This window comes from Diabrotica undecimpunctata, chromosome 7, assembly GCF_040954645.1.
Source record: "Diabrotica undecimpunctata isolate CICGRU chromosome 7, icDiaUnde3, whole genome shotgun sequence".
NCBI classification, from domain to species: Eukaryota; Metazoa; Arthropoda; class Insecta; order Coleoptera; family Chrysomelidae; genus Diabrotica; species Diabrotica undecimpunctata.
In genome coordinates, this window is record NC_092809.1 from 133,427,674 (window position 1) to 133,441,384 (window position 13,711).

The 13,711-nt window shown below is 35.7% G+C and overlaps 1 protein-coding gene across 5 annotated transcripts in view; it reads right to left on the reverse strand.

Annotated features, from left to right (window-relative positions):
- spdi (sperm antigen with calponin homology and coiled-coil domains split discs) overlaps nt 1-13,711 on the reverse strand; it is a 308,154-nt gene that overhangs the window by 170,403 nt on the left and 124,040 nt on the right. The gene's annotated exons all lie outside the window — the stretch shown is intronic.

Consider the following 13,711-nt stretch of genomic DNA (forward strand, 5'->3'; position numbering starts at 1 on the left):
AGTTCTTCGGATGAAGACTATAGTGATGTAGAATTGTAATAACGTATCCAGTAAAGTTTTTGTAGTTTTTGTGAATAAATTGATTTAAACTCCCCACAAGTGTTTCAATATGTAAAGTTCATTCGTGTGTGTTTGTGAGTATTTCCCGATTTCGGTTCGTATATATTTTATTGTTACATTTTATATTTTTTTAATAACACTGTTCTGCTGTATTACATTTTTATTTCCTTTAATATGATTTTTAAGAATGCATATTCTTTTGTCAATTAACCCACTAGCGCGCCTCTGGCTCAGTGTTTATCTGTCGATAACAATGGACTAATCCCTTAAAACAGGGTGATACCTACCTGCTCTTTATGAAACGACAGAATTTTGCAATGCGGACGGAATTTATTGACGGATTATTGACGGATTACCCTGTAGCGCTTTTGAATACTTCATGAGATTTTATTACTCTACACTCATTAGAAATAGATTATAACAAAGAAGACATACAAGACGACGAACTTCCTGAAGACGTTCAAAAAGAAGTAAACAATTGCGTGATAATAATGATTATTTACCCATTATAGGAGACGTTAGAATATGGTGCGCAAAGATAAAAATGGAAAGAAGGACAAACTAGCCATGCCGTATGTGTAACACACCCTTTTGCAAATTTCGCTTTACCCCATAACATACATAGGGTGTATTTATATACTGATACTGATAAGATTGTTATTATCTTTGTAATGTAGCAATGAAACTAGATTAGAAAGGATTAAGTGACAAATATTGGTGAAATCCAATCTATGTTTCATTGAAGCCAATTATACTTTTCTTCAGATTTATCCCCAAAGCACACATATGGTTCTAACCTTGCCAGATTCATATTTATTAAATCCTAAATAATTCTGTTACTTCGACACAATCATACAAACAACTTACAATATTTATTATGTTTGTATTCCCGGTCCGATTTTTATAACTGTCCTCTGAATAGAACATGTTTAGTAACTTGTAATCAGTTTTACACATATTTATGTACGTGATTCTGCCCACCATTGGAGTCGTCGATGAACCCATCCCATGTAGGAATATACATTATGCCACAATTTTTTAAAACCACTTAACCAGTGGGCGCACTTTGTGACATGTGGTTTTAGAATATACAGCGTTCTGCGGCGGGTATTCAAACAAGATGAATAATTGCGATGTGCAGTCTGCAAATATAAATTTTGACTATATTAAACAATAACTTAGGTTAATAATTTTAAAAGAAAGCGTATGGCAGGATCTCCTACAGAAATAATATCGTGGACATTATGCACACATTTAAAATGTGTGCATAATTAAAATTAAAAATGAACATTGTGTATAAAACCATAACCGATAACTTAATAAAAGCTAGCAAGAACGCAGAGAAAACATACAGGAAAAATTCAGTCGAGACCAAAAGACTTATGTAGACATGAAGAGAACAACAAAAACGATACGAAAGCACGCGTATAATGACAGCGTAATAAAGATATTAATAAAGCAGTGAGAAAAGGACTTAAGGCAATATAACATCAAATTGATTACCAACCTAAGCCGAGTAATAACAAGGATCATACGGGATCATCAAGGACGTTTATTGGTTTCCCAAGAAAACAAAATCCTTAGCCTGCAGTGACTTCCGGACCACCAGCTTAATGAACCATCCTTTAAAGTTATTTCTAGAAATCATACATAAAAGGATATATAGACTGTGCGAAGAAAAATCAGCCGTACACAGTTTGGTTTTTGGAAGATCACCTTCTTCAAAGCTTTCATTCTTGCATCGAAAATCATATTGATCTTTCATTCTGTCACTGGCTAACTGAATGTGTTGTCGGGCAAGTTCATAAATGTTGTTCATTCTTAACTTCAGGTGGTCGACATATTCTTTGCTTGCAACATGTTCTTCGGAAGGTCTGCAGCCAAACTCTAGATCGCAGGGCAAACGAACTTCACGACACAACATCAGGCAGGTTGGAGTCTGGTCTGTAGTTTCATTCACGGTCGAGTGTTTTCCCATTGTTCGATTCACCCTATCGACCATTCAAACTGATTGAGGATGCAGGAGTGTTGCTAATAAAATTACACAAGTTTTTGAAGAGGGTTGACTCAAAGTTTTGCCCTTGGTCGGTGTGGATCTCCAAAGGAACACCAAATCGGCTAAAGAATTCTTCAACAAGTACCTCTTGTTAAAGACGTACTTGTTAAAGAATTCTTTCTGTAACGGTAGCAGCTTCTCGATTTGATATCGCATAGGCTTCAGTCCATTTCGTAAAGTAATCCATGGCTACCACGATATATTTATTTCCATCTTCCGTTTCTGGAAATGGACCTGCAATGTCGATTGCTACTCTTTCCATTTCATGGGACCATTACTGGTTGCACACAGTTCACATTTCCGGCATCATCTTCTTACATTATCTTTACAGTTTACCTAACAGAACCGCTTTCGATTCTTTTGCAGAGTCTTCGTAATACCAAAGTGTCCACCTGATGCACCATCATGCAACTGACACTGTACTTTAAGGTACAATCAACTGAAGCTTAGATTCTGTACCGTCGTCGTTCTCAAAGGTTCTATACAGAAGATCATCTTTTAGCACTAGGCAATTCCATTGGCTCCAGTAAGACTTGACTTCTGGACTACATGCACGAATGTCTTGCCAAGTAGGTCTTTCACTTCGACGCATCCAATCCAATATACATGGATCATCTGCTTGGGCGTCTTGTAGCTGTTAAGGCTATCATTGATCATTAATGACGGTCGTTCTTCTCACGGGGCAAAGTCTTTCCTCTAAGTCAATACAGTGGTTATAATTTGCACTGCATGACTGCCTCGAAAGAGCATCGTTATTTGAATGAACTCTTCTAGCCCTGTGTTCGATCTGTTCTACTTTTCTGATTCTTGTATTATTTTCTTGCAATTTACGGCGCGTATGACCTACGTCGCCACCATTCCAACATCTGGGCTCGCATCTCTTCGGCATCGTGTTACGAACTATTTTCCGTACGATTTCTTCTAGACATTTATTGTTTTGTTCGTCGCCTTCTTCAGACGTTCGTATTCGATAGCTCCGTGAAGCTTGACTAGCTGTTTCGTGTTCCAAGTTCCAAGACAATGTTCCTTTCGGTCTTGCTAGTCGTAAAGCTTTCTGTAATTCACTGTTTTTCAACTCATTGATCAAGATATCCACAGCAATTTCTTATACTAAGAAATTTCTAACCGCACTATACGAGCAACATCTGCATCAAATTCTTGCAAATTTTCATTTGTTCATTGAATTCTACTTCTTAGTTGTGCTTTGTAGACTTGTTGTAGATGGACAACTCCGTAACGTTTATCTAGTCGAGTGAACAAGGTCTGATAACATTTTTCTTCGCCCTTAAAAAACAGCCAATTTTCTTGTTCTGACCAATGATTGACTGTCGCAATAGTTTCAAATTGTCTAAGGTATACGGACTAAGAAGACTTCCCATCAACTGGTGGTAATTTGAATCTCACATGATGTGTCGTTTCGTCTTTAGGTGATTCTTCTTTCACTACACGATCTAAAACGGCATTAACTGGTGGTAGCCCTTTTGTATTGGTTATCATGGTCTCTAATCTTCTCTTCTTCGTCGTTTACATTTTTCTGTATCTTATCCTTGATATACGTTCTACAATTATTATTAATGCAGGACTATCCAATCATAAAGCAATATATGCTAGGTTCTTAACACTCTCAACAGACCCTCCTCAAAAACCAGACGTGTAGGGAGGAATTTTTCCGCTCAGAACTTCGTAAATTCCTAAAGTTATACTTGACTTCTGGGTGGCACTTTCCTTCTGTGAACATGGACTATAATTTCAGTGATTGTTTAGATAGGCTTGTCCGTATTTTCAATAAGGCATTTATTTTAATTACAATGAATCCAAAACATCACAAAACGGTGGACTACCCAAGGTATCTGCATATCAGCCAACAATATGTGTCCACTATTGTACAATAGAAATTTACTACCAACGTCTCTATCACTGAATATATCATCAAGTACAGAGAAACCTATCTAAAACCTATCAAAACAGCTAAAAAAGAAGCTTAGTCGATAAAAAGCGATCTTCGAAATAAAACAAACACAGATAAAACATTTTCCCTTCCAAACCCTGAAAATCCAAATAAATACTTCGTTAATGTGAGTAAAAATATAACATAAACTATGTTGCCAGAACAAGATCCCATTTCTTATCTCCCCCAATTAAAAAAAAAGGTCAGGAATTCATTCTTGTAAATGTAAACTAATCCAAACAATCAATAGTATAAAATGCAAATCTTTCTGTAGTACTGATGTACTATCCATAAAATTTTCTCAAATCTCCCAAAAATCTGTTGTCATGGTCTCACTAATTAATGATTCCTTTGAAATAGGTATATTTTCAGAGTGCCTAAAGAGAGCCACTATTATTCCTCTTCATAAGGGTGGTGAAAAATCGAATGCCTGCAACTATAGACCTATTTGCTTACTAGCGGTACTATCGAAAATTATAGACCGACTTAAGTCCTTTCTCGTCGAAAACAACATTTTATCGCCAAATCAGTTCGACTTTTTATCTAATAAATGTACCAGTGATGCTTTTTTCTGTACTGCATCAGGTTTACCAAGCACTAAACAATAATCTTTACACATGTTTTTTAGGACTAAGCCAAAACTTTTGATTGTATAAATCACGACATTTTGACAAAAAAATTAAATTTCTACGGAATTCGGGGTATTTCTTTGACTTGGTTCCAATCTTACTTGGGGAATAAGAAACAATTGGTTAGAGCAAGTGATATTGACTCTAGTCACAAAAGCACTGTATGTGGAGTACAGCAAAGTTCAGTATTGGGTCATCAACTTTTGTTTTATCTTTATAAATGACATCACTAATTTAAAAATCGATGGAAAAATTTTTCTTTTTGCTGATGATACCAGTATCACCTGGAGAAACTCTAATATTGCAACTCTTCATGCAACTATAACTTCTGATCTACTTAAAATAAAAACCTGATCCGACTTTAATTTACTCTCTCTTAACGTGGATAAGACAGTAGCATTATCCTATAAAGGACCTCTTTAACCCTTGTTTCTTAATAACAGCCAGATGAGTATCGTTCATTCTGTAAAATTCTCTGTATTTTTATAGACAGAATATATTCTTAACTGTTCCCTTCATATCAATTTGTTAAGTGAGAAACTAGTCTCAGCCTGCTATGCAATAAGATCTGTTTCGAAGGAAATCAATTTAGCATCTTCAGAAATAACATATTTTTCTTTGTTCGATCATCTTGGATATGGTCTTTCATCTTTGGATTTTGGATTTATGTACCATAAGCCTTACCTCTATTCTCCTTAAAGCAATAGAAAATCTCATAAATCATTACATATGAAGCAAATCTCGATTTACAAAAGACAGTTGGCATACCAAATAGACATGTCAACTATAAATGCTATATTGTTTACACTTAAGAGTATAATAATAGTCAAAGCAGTGTAGTCAAAAGACTTAGTTCAGTGCGAATTCGTTGACATATCAGAGTATTTGGTATAACATCGTATGGAAGAAGCTGCCCAATCTGATGTTATTTTTAAATTATAAAAAGAGCAAAACGGTATCTGTTTGGGCTTAGAAGAACAATCCCTTGTACAAGCTACTTAAAAAATCACGGGATTTTAACGCTTCCCTCTTTATATATTTTAGAAACTGTTCGCTTAAAGGTCGTGGCATATTATCATGCACGTTGCTTTTCCGCACGTAGTGTTTAGTTTCCGAAAAATATAATTTAAATGGTTTTAAATATGAACAATTCACACTGTCAGGAACGTAACGTTTCAGACACCTAACGTTTCCGTTCAGTTTATTCTAAAACAATGTTTTACTGATGCCGACGGCTACGTAACGAGTCGTAACCGGTTGGTACGGATAATGTGAATTAGATGTCCGTCGTTTTCCCCTCGTTCTTTATTTAGGTATTTGTTTGATTTTTGAGTATTTGAAAAAATAATTTTCGAGGCTATTTTGTCATTTATGCATTGTGTTTTCATTGCTTTGTGACAATTAAACACGAAAATGATAAACAATTAGGACTTTTTGCACGGAAGTGATACCTCTTCTTTTTTAAAAATACTCTTTGGTTTGATATGTATGGCTTCGTTAAATGTAGTATTTTGTTTTTTATCTAAAGGTGTAATTAAATTTAAAATATATTCAAACTGAATCCTAATTATTCTAAAATATCCATAATATTTTTCATCATCATCAATTAATTCTTTGTATAAAGTCCAGTATTCACCTTCCTTTTTCCTTTCTCTTAGTATTGGATGTACTTCAAACCTTCTTTTTACTACAGTTTTTCTTTCTTCATCGTTAAGTAGAAGAGCAATTGCCCATAATTTTTGTCGAGAAAAGCGAGATCATATCTTCACCAAACCAAACTGAAACGTTCTATGTATGAAAATGTGAACGTGCAGTCCGATTGCTTGACTCGAAACGCTACGTGCCGGAAACTACACGTGTATGATAATATACCGCGACCTTAATTCGTAAACACCTAAATGTTTTTACAGCAAGACCTAATCATGACTACTCTACCAAAAATTCAACCTGTGATGTTTATTTACCGATCTCGTCCACTGAGTTTGTAAATAAATCTATATTAAGTATATTCGGCAAAAAAACTATACAACCATCTAACTTTACAATTTAAATCTGCAACATCTTTTCCCGAATTCCGTAAAATGAACAAAAGCCTATCTATCTGAAAGATCATATTATTCAGTAGAAGAGTTATTCTTAACGAATAACTAGGAAATCACAGTACCTTTATGTACAACTAACTTAAGTATTTTTATCTATATTTGGGTATCTTATGGTTTTATTGTGCAATTTGCAATTTATTTAAATTTTGCAATGGATTGTTTATTTTATTATGTTTTATTTTGCGATATTGACGATTTATGTAATTTCAGTAAATTGTACTTAATTGTTATTGTTATTTTATGACTTATTGTAAGCTTTGTCGATAAAACTGTACAATTTTCAGTGACAATAAAGCATATTTCTATTCTATAAAAATATCTTTGAGGTGTGGCTCATAAGGCTTTTCAGCATATAGTCGATGATGTTTCGGAGGATTTTTTTTTTGATAAAGTTATGAATTCGGACTTAACCAATCTTCTGGAATTTCACAATTTGAATAAACATCATTGAAAAGATGGACAAATATTTTAACATTTTCTTCGTTTATAAGTTTTAATATCTCTGCCGAAACATTATCACGGCCAACAGCTTTCTTGTCCTTTACCAATTTGGTGGCGTGTAATACTTTGACTTTAGTATTTTTGGCCTTCACCTTCATCTAACACCTGTTGGTCTTCTCGTCTATCATCTTTCACTTCTCGCATCAAGAAAACTACAATGAATATATAAAAAATATTACATTTCTCGGTCAATCACGATATAACAATAAATTTTCATCGAATCTAATTTTTAAATATTTAAAAACTCTAACGCAATACACTTATTGTCCTTGCAGCACTCTGTAAGTTGCCAAGAAACGGTCGTGCGATTGTAATTTACAGATTTGCATTTTGTTACTATTTTCAGCACTTCGACAAAGTTGCGTGGGCCGGTGTTATGGTCAAAACATTGGAGTTTATTAAATCCTGTTCGAAAAAATTTGAATACTGGTCACGACAGTTGAACTTGAACGTTTGTTACAATGTTAATATTATGAATGCAAGAGAATGGGGTTGTGAACCGAGAGTAGAGTTGTACGTTTTTATATAAATTGTAACAAGGAAAATTATACAGAATGTATAAAGAGGCGAATAATATTTGGCTTGTTTCTACATTCGATAAAATAAGCTACATATCGAAAACTAAAAGACACAATTTCTTTTTCTTTTTTGTCATTACAGGGATTCGACATTTTTTGTCTGTTCAGGCTTCAAGCTTCGCTCTATCATTTTAAGGTAGTCGGACCGTTTCTTTTTAACTTGAGCTTCTCACAAGTTTGTCCTGGTCAATGGGAAACCATGAAATATAGGAGATTTTTTCATTGAAAGGAAGAGGTAAATCTTCTAAAGAGAAAATACACAACGCGTGTGTTGTATTCAAGGTGGACCGGTCCATCCGTACACAGTTCCCCAGAGGAGTCTTGCCCACAGATAAACCCATAGCCTCCTGCCTCCAACTGAAGTCCAGCCCCTCTCTCGGCCTCTCTCCCTCTCTCTTACGTTCTATAAGATATAAAACAGATGAATTATTTTCGCTTCTAGAGGAATTCGGATTTCCCCCGATCGTTGCGGTTACCGAGCACTGGCTTGAAGTCAACGAGCCTTTTTTTGTAGAAAAATATACCACAATTGCTAGGTATGATCGTCCAAGTTCAGCTCATGGTGGCACCCTAATTCTTTCTACAAATAATGATTTCTCTACTATAACAAAATATGACTTTCTGTTGAATGAATCCTTTTTTGAGTTTTCATTGGTTTATAACAAGAATCTTAATTTATACATTCTTTGCATTTATAGATCACCTGATTCTTCGACGGAACTATTTTTTCAGAACCTGTTAATTTGCTAGACGACCTGCCTAATAAAAGCAGAAGGTTTCTATGCGGTGACCTAATTATTAATTACGCTGTTGCTTGTGCTACCCAATCATCCTTGGTCAATATATTCGACTCGTATGGTTTCACAATGCACGTTAATTATCCTACAAGAATTACTAAAACCAGATCTACCATCACTGATTATATTGTCTCAAATTTCTCACCCCTTGATGTATGCTTTAAAATTATTAATGCAGGATTATCTGATCATGAAGCAGTATATACCAAGTTTGTTGAGCCAGGAGATGCGTCTTCTTAACAAACAATCCTCAAAAACCCTTTAGGTAGGATTTTTTCGAAGTATTTCTTTGAATTGGTTTCCATCTTACTTGAGGAATAGGAAACTAGTTAGAGCAAATGATACTGACTAGTCACAAAAGCATTGTATGTGGAGTACCACAAGGTTCAGTACTGCGTCCTCTACTTTTCCTTATCTTTTATTTTTCTTTTTGCTGATGATACCAGTATTACCTGGAGGAGCTCTAATATTGCAACTCTTCATGCAATTATAACCTCTGATCTACTTAAAATAAAAACCTGGTCCGACTCTTTTTTACTCTCTTTTAACGTGGATATGACAGTAGCATTATCCTATAAAGGAGCTCTTCAATCCTTGCTTCTTAATAACAGCCAGATCAGTATCGTTGATTCTGTAAAATTTCTTGGTATTAAATGGTTCCTTCATATTGACTTGTTAAGTAAGAAACTAGTCTCAGGCAATAAGATCTGTTTCGAAGGAAATCAATTTAGCATCTTCCAAAATAACATATTTTTCTTTGTTCGAGTCTCATCTTGGATATGGCCTTCCTTTTCGGGGTTCTAGTACAGCTGCCCAACCTGAAGTTATTTTTAAATTACAAAAAAGAGCAATACCGTATCTTTTTGGCCTTAGCCGAATAACTCATACTACTACTACTTCAAAAATCACGGGATTTTAACTCTTCAGCAAGACCTAATCATGACTACTCTACCAGAAATTCAACCTTTGATGTGTATTTACCGATCCCGTCCACTGAGTTAGTAAATAAATCTACAGAAACTCGGTTTTCTATTTGGGAGTCCATTTTAGCAGGACTCTCAACTGGAAAACCGACATTCAAGATACCCTAGACAGGGTGAGAAGGAGGTTTAAACTCCTGGCAGTGCTAGCCGGTAAAATGGGCAGGATGTCATATAAAACATTGTTGCACACCTACAAAACCTTTATAAGACTGATTATCGAATACAAGGCATGCGTTTAATAACTACCAAATTAACACCATTACGGCCACTAAAAGGAAAATCCTTAGATTCTGCACGAGGAAGAGCAGTCATTATCCATCAGCACACATATATCAGGCAGCTAATCTGACACCGATTAAGGACCTACCCCTCAGCAGGAGTTATGCCCTTCGAACCATCACAGGCTCGAACAACCGAGCCAAACAAACATTAAAGACGCCTTGCAATCGCCGAGGGCAAATACTCACCAGGATTCCAAAAGGAAAAGTTCCGTTTTCTCCAGCTAAACTTCTACACAACACTGGACACGACCTTCCTAATGAGTGCTTTTATATTCTAGAATCATTCCTTATTAAATATCGCAGCTAACAACTGCATGCCAAAACTGCTGATTAAGAGCCGTTCCTAGTATGGCTGGTAACCCCTGAAGTACATCCTGCGACTTGTTTGGCTTTCTTCACCAATAATTCTTCTTGTGCGCTTCATCATAACATATCGTCCACACACACACGCCACCTTCTGAACCCCAGCAATTTCTCAATCCACTACGTTTACCACACCCCTTACTCCGCAAAAAAAGGAGTACCCCTTCCTTGAAGAGGCGACAGCCTAAACAAGGTAAAAACTCTGGATCAAAAGAAATCTATATTATATCGGCAAAAAAATTATACAACTATCTCCCTTTGCAACTTAAATCTACAACTTTTTTCCTTAAGTTCCGTAAATTGACAAAAGAATATCTATCTGAAAGATAAGGTTTTATTATGCAATTTGTAGTTTAGTTAAATTTTGCAATAAATTGTATATTTGATTTTCTTTTATTTGGTGATATTGACGATTTATTTGTTATTTTTTGACTTTTTATAAGCTTTGTCCATAAAATTGTACAATTTTCAGTGACAATAAAGCATATTTCTATTCTATTCTATTCTAACTGCAGAGCCCTCTCTGATTTTCTTCCTTCTGACATCTCGCGTTACCGACTCCTCCATTGCCTTGTATTCGGTCTTTCACCTTATTGCTACCGACATTATATTGTTTGCACTTACTCTACCTACCTTCCTTAATTAAGGGCAAAAGAAGTGTGGGAAGAAGAAAAATATCGTGGCTTCGTAATCTACGTGAATGGTTCGGGTGTAGTTCGATTGAACTTTTTAGGCGCGCTGCTAACAAAGTCGCAGTGGCCATGATGATTTCCAATCTCCGCTAGGAGTGGCACTAGAAGAAGAAGACCTACCTTCCTGTATAATTCGTTTCTGTCCTCGAACTGGGTGAAAACGTAGTTAGTGTCTATGTCACCGCACTTCATCCATTCTACGATATTTAGAATTAATACCCTAATCCAGGTACTACTCCCTATACTTATTTGTCCATTCTTCCTGACACTCCCTTATGGTCTTGTTCCTAACTTATATTTTTTCCTGCTCATCCTTCTCGTAGGATTATGCCCTTTCCTTCACCAAAAGGTAAATGGACAACACAACCTCGATCACTTGTACGGCCACCGTTGATGCTGTTCTGTATGTGCATGCTACGCTAAGTAGTGCTTTTCTTTAGGCTTTCTCTGGCATTATCCTCTATTTCTGATTGTTAAGCAAGTGTTGCCATATCATTGCTGCGTAGAATACAGTAGAGTAGACCACTTCCATGAACATTCCCGCGTTGGGCATAATGTTTTTCAGCGCCGCAGTCCTGTTCTCTGGCCAGCGAACGACGAATTTAACGTACTCAACAAAAGTTTGCCTTTTATGTAGAATTAATCCAACTACTTTACTTTTTTGGTAGGTATGATTCTTTCTCCCTCCAAAATAAAAACTACATAATCTCTGGCCCTCGGACCCTTGAGGATCATAACATCAGTCTTCTTAGCCACCAGCATGAAGTTCCCGCTTTTCATCCACTTATTCATTTTGTTGAGGGCTCGGTTCCCTCTATGCATGATTAACCAGTTTTCGTTGTGCTTCACAAGTACCACCAGATCGTTCACATATGCTACTGCCGTTACACCAATGCCCATATCGTTTTCCAAAAAATCTTATTGTACAATGGTCCCAGGACCGAGTCCTGCGGCACTCCCTCCGTGGTCTTAATAGAGTTACCTCGCAATGTTGATAAATCTATCTGTGAGCTAAGTTCTGCAGATCGGGAGATATCCCCACGTCGTGTAATATAAATAACCTTTAATAATATAACATCACAAGTACTTTTTAAAAAACAATTACATTAATAGTTCCAATTTCAATCCTGGTTGTTAATATAAGTCTTCTCCTTAAGAATATCCCAATATTTGTCAATAGTGCAGTAAAGCCGATGACCGCCAGGTTTCAGCTAGCCATAACGGAGCTTTAAGTATGGCTCCACATACATTTAAGAATATTCTTTGTATCACACCTGCATAGTAAAAGATGTTGGGGATGCATAGTAAATTGTAGTATGCGAAACCGGTCGTCCGTGTATATAATTGATTATAGATTGATTTATTAAGAATAAATTGATTGTCTTTATATTGAAGAATATAAATTTAAGTCTTTATATTTATTTCTCTTCAACTAAATTGAAACGGGCTCACGTAGGTAACACATTCAACAACCGAAATTTTTCTTTTCCCAGAGTAGTAGGCACGGTACAAAATAACAAATAATAGATGTCAACAAAAAAAATTTAAGTCTGTTATTTAGTAAATATTGTCTATTTGTATACATAGAAAATTAAGCAAAAACTCTATAAATAATAAAGTTTGAATTTGTACATTTATATAATGAAAAATAAATCTACGGTGTTTTGGCAGATTTTTTGAGGAGCCTTTGCACTTAAGATGCAAGAGATGGCTGAGGGTGGACTGTGGGTGTGAAGCGTTAAAGTGGCAGACTGACACTCGTGAGGCATAAAAATGTCTTCTAAAAAGTGTAAAAATGACGTGGACTCTTTTTGCTATATTTGCGGCGAATTCATTAAAGTGAGAGCCAAAAATTTTTTTCAACATCAAATATTAAACTTTGTAAAGCCTGTGAAGCTTATTTTAACTTACCCGTACGAAGTCAAGATAAATATGGGCTCATTTCTCATGTAAAAAGTGCAAAATGAGTTTAATGACTTATACCATATGGTTGTGAGACATGGGCATTAAAAACCAGAACGCTTATTAAATTAGAAGCATTCTATTGTGGTGCTATCGATGGATCCTAAAAATATCATGGGTTTTGCACACTTCCAATGAAGATGTTCTTGAAATAATGAATTCAGAAGGCTTGCTCACAAACATCATAAAGAGAAAAAAAGCAAAATACTTCGGCCATATAATTAGAGGACCAAATACCATCTACTTTGCCTTATAATACAAGGAAAAGTGGAGGGATAGAGAACGGCTTCAGAATATTGTAAACATGATAATGGCCAACGTCTGAATACGAACACGGCACCTAAAGAAGAAGAAGAAGGAGCCCATCATGTTTTAATGCCCCCATTGCACATAAAATTAGGTCTCATGAAGTAGTTCGTAAATTCTCTTCGTCAAGATTCTGAGGCCTTTCAATATTTAAAATCACTTTTCCCGAAACTGTCAGAGGCTAAAATTAAAGCTGGTATTTTCATCGGTCTACAAATAAGTCAAATAATGGCCAGTGAACAAATTCTACAGTTCCTGCGTATCCACGAAAAACGGCTGACAATTACAAAAAGCTTCTTTCTAATATGCTTGACAGCTTCAAAGTCATGGGTTGCAGAATGTCTCTTAAAGTACACATGCTACATGCTCACTTGAAGAGCAAGGGGAACCCATTCACCAAGATGTAATGAACTTCGAACAACGGTATTAAGGATAATATAATAAGAACATGAT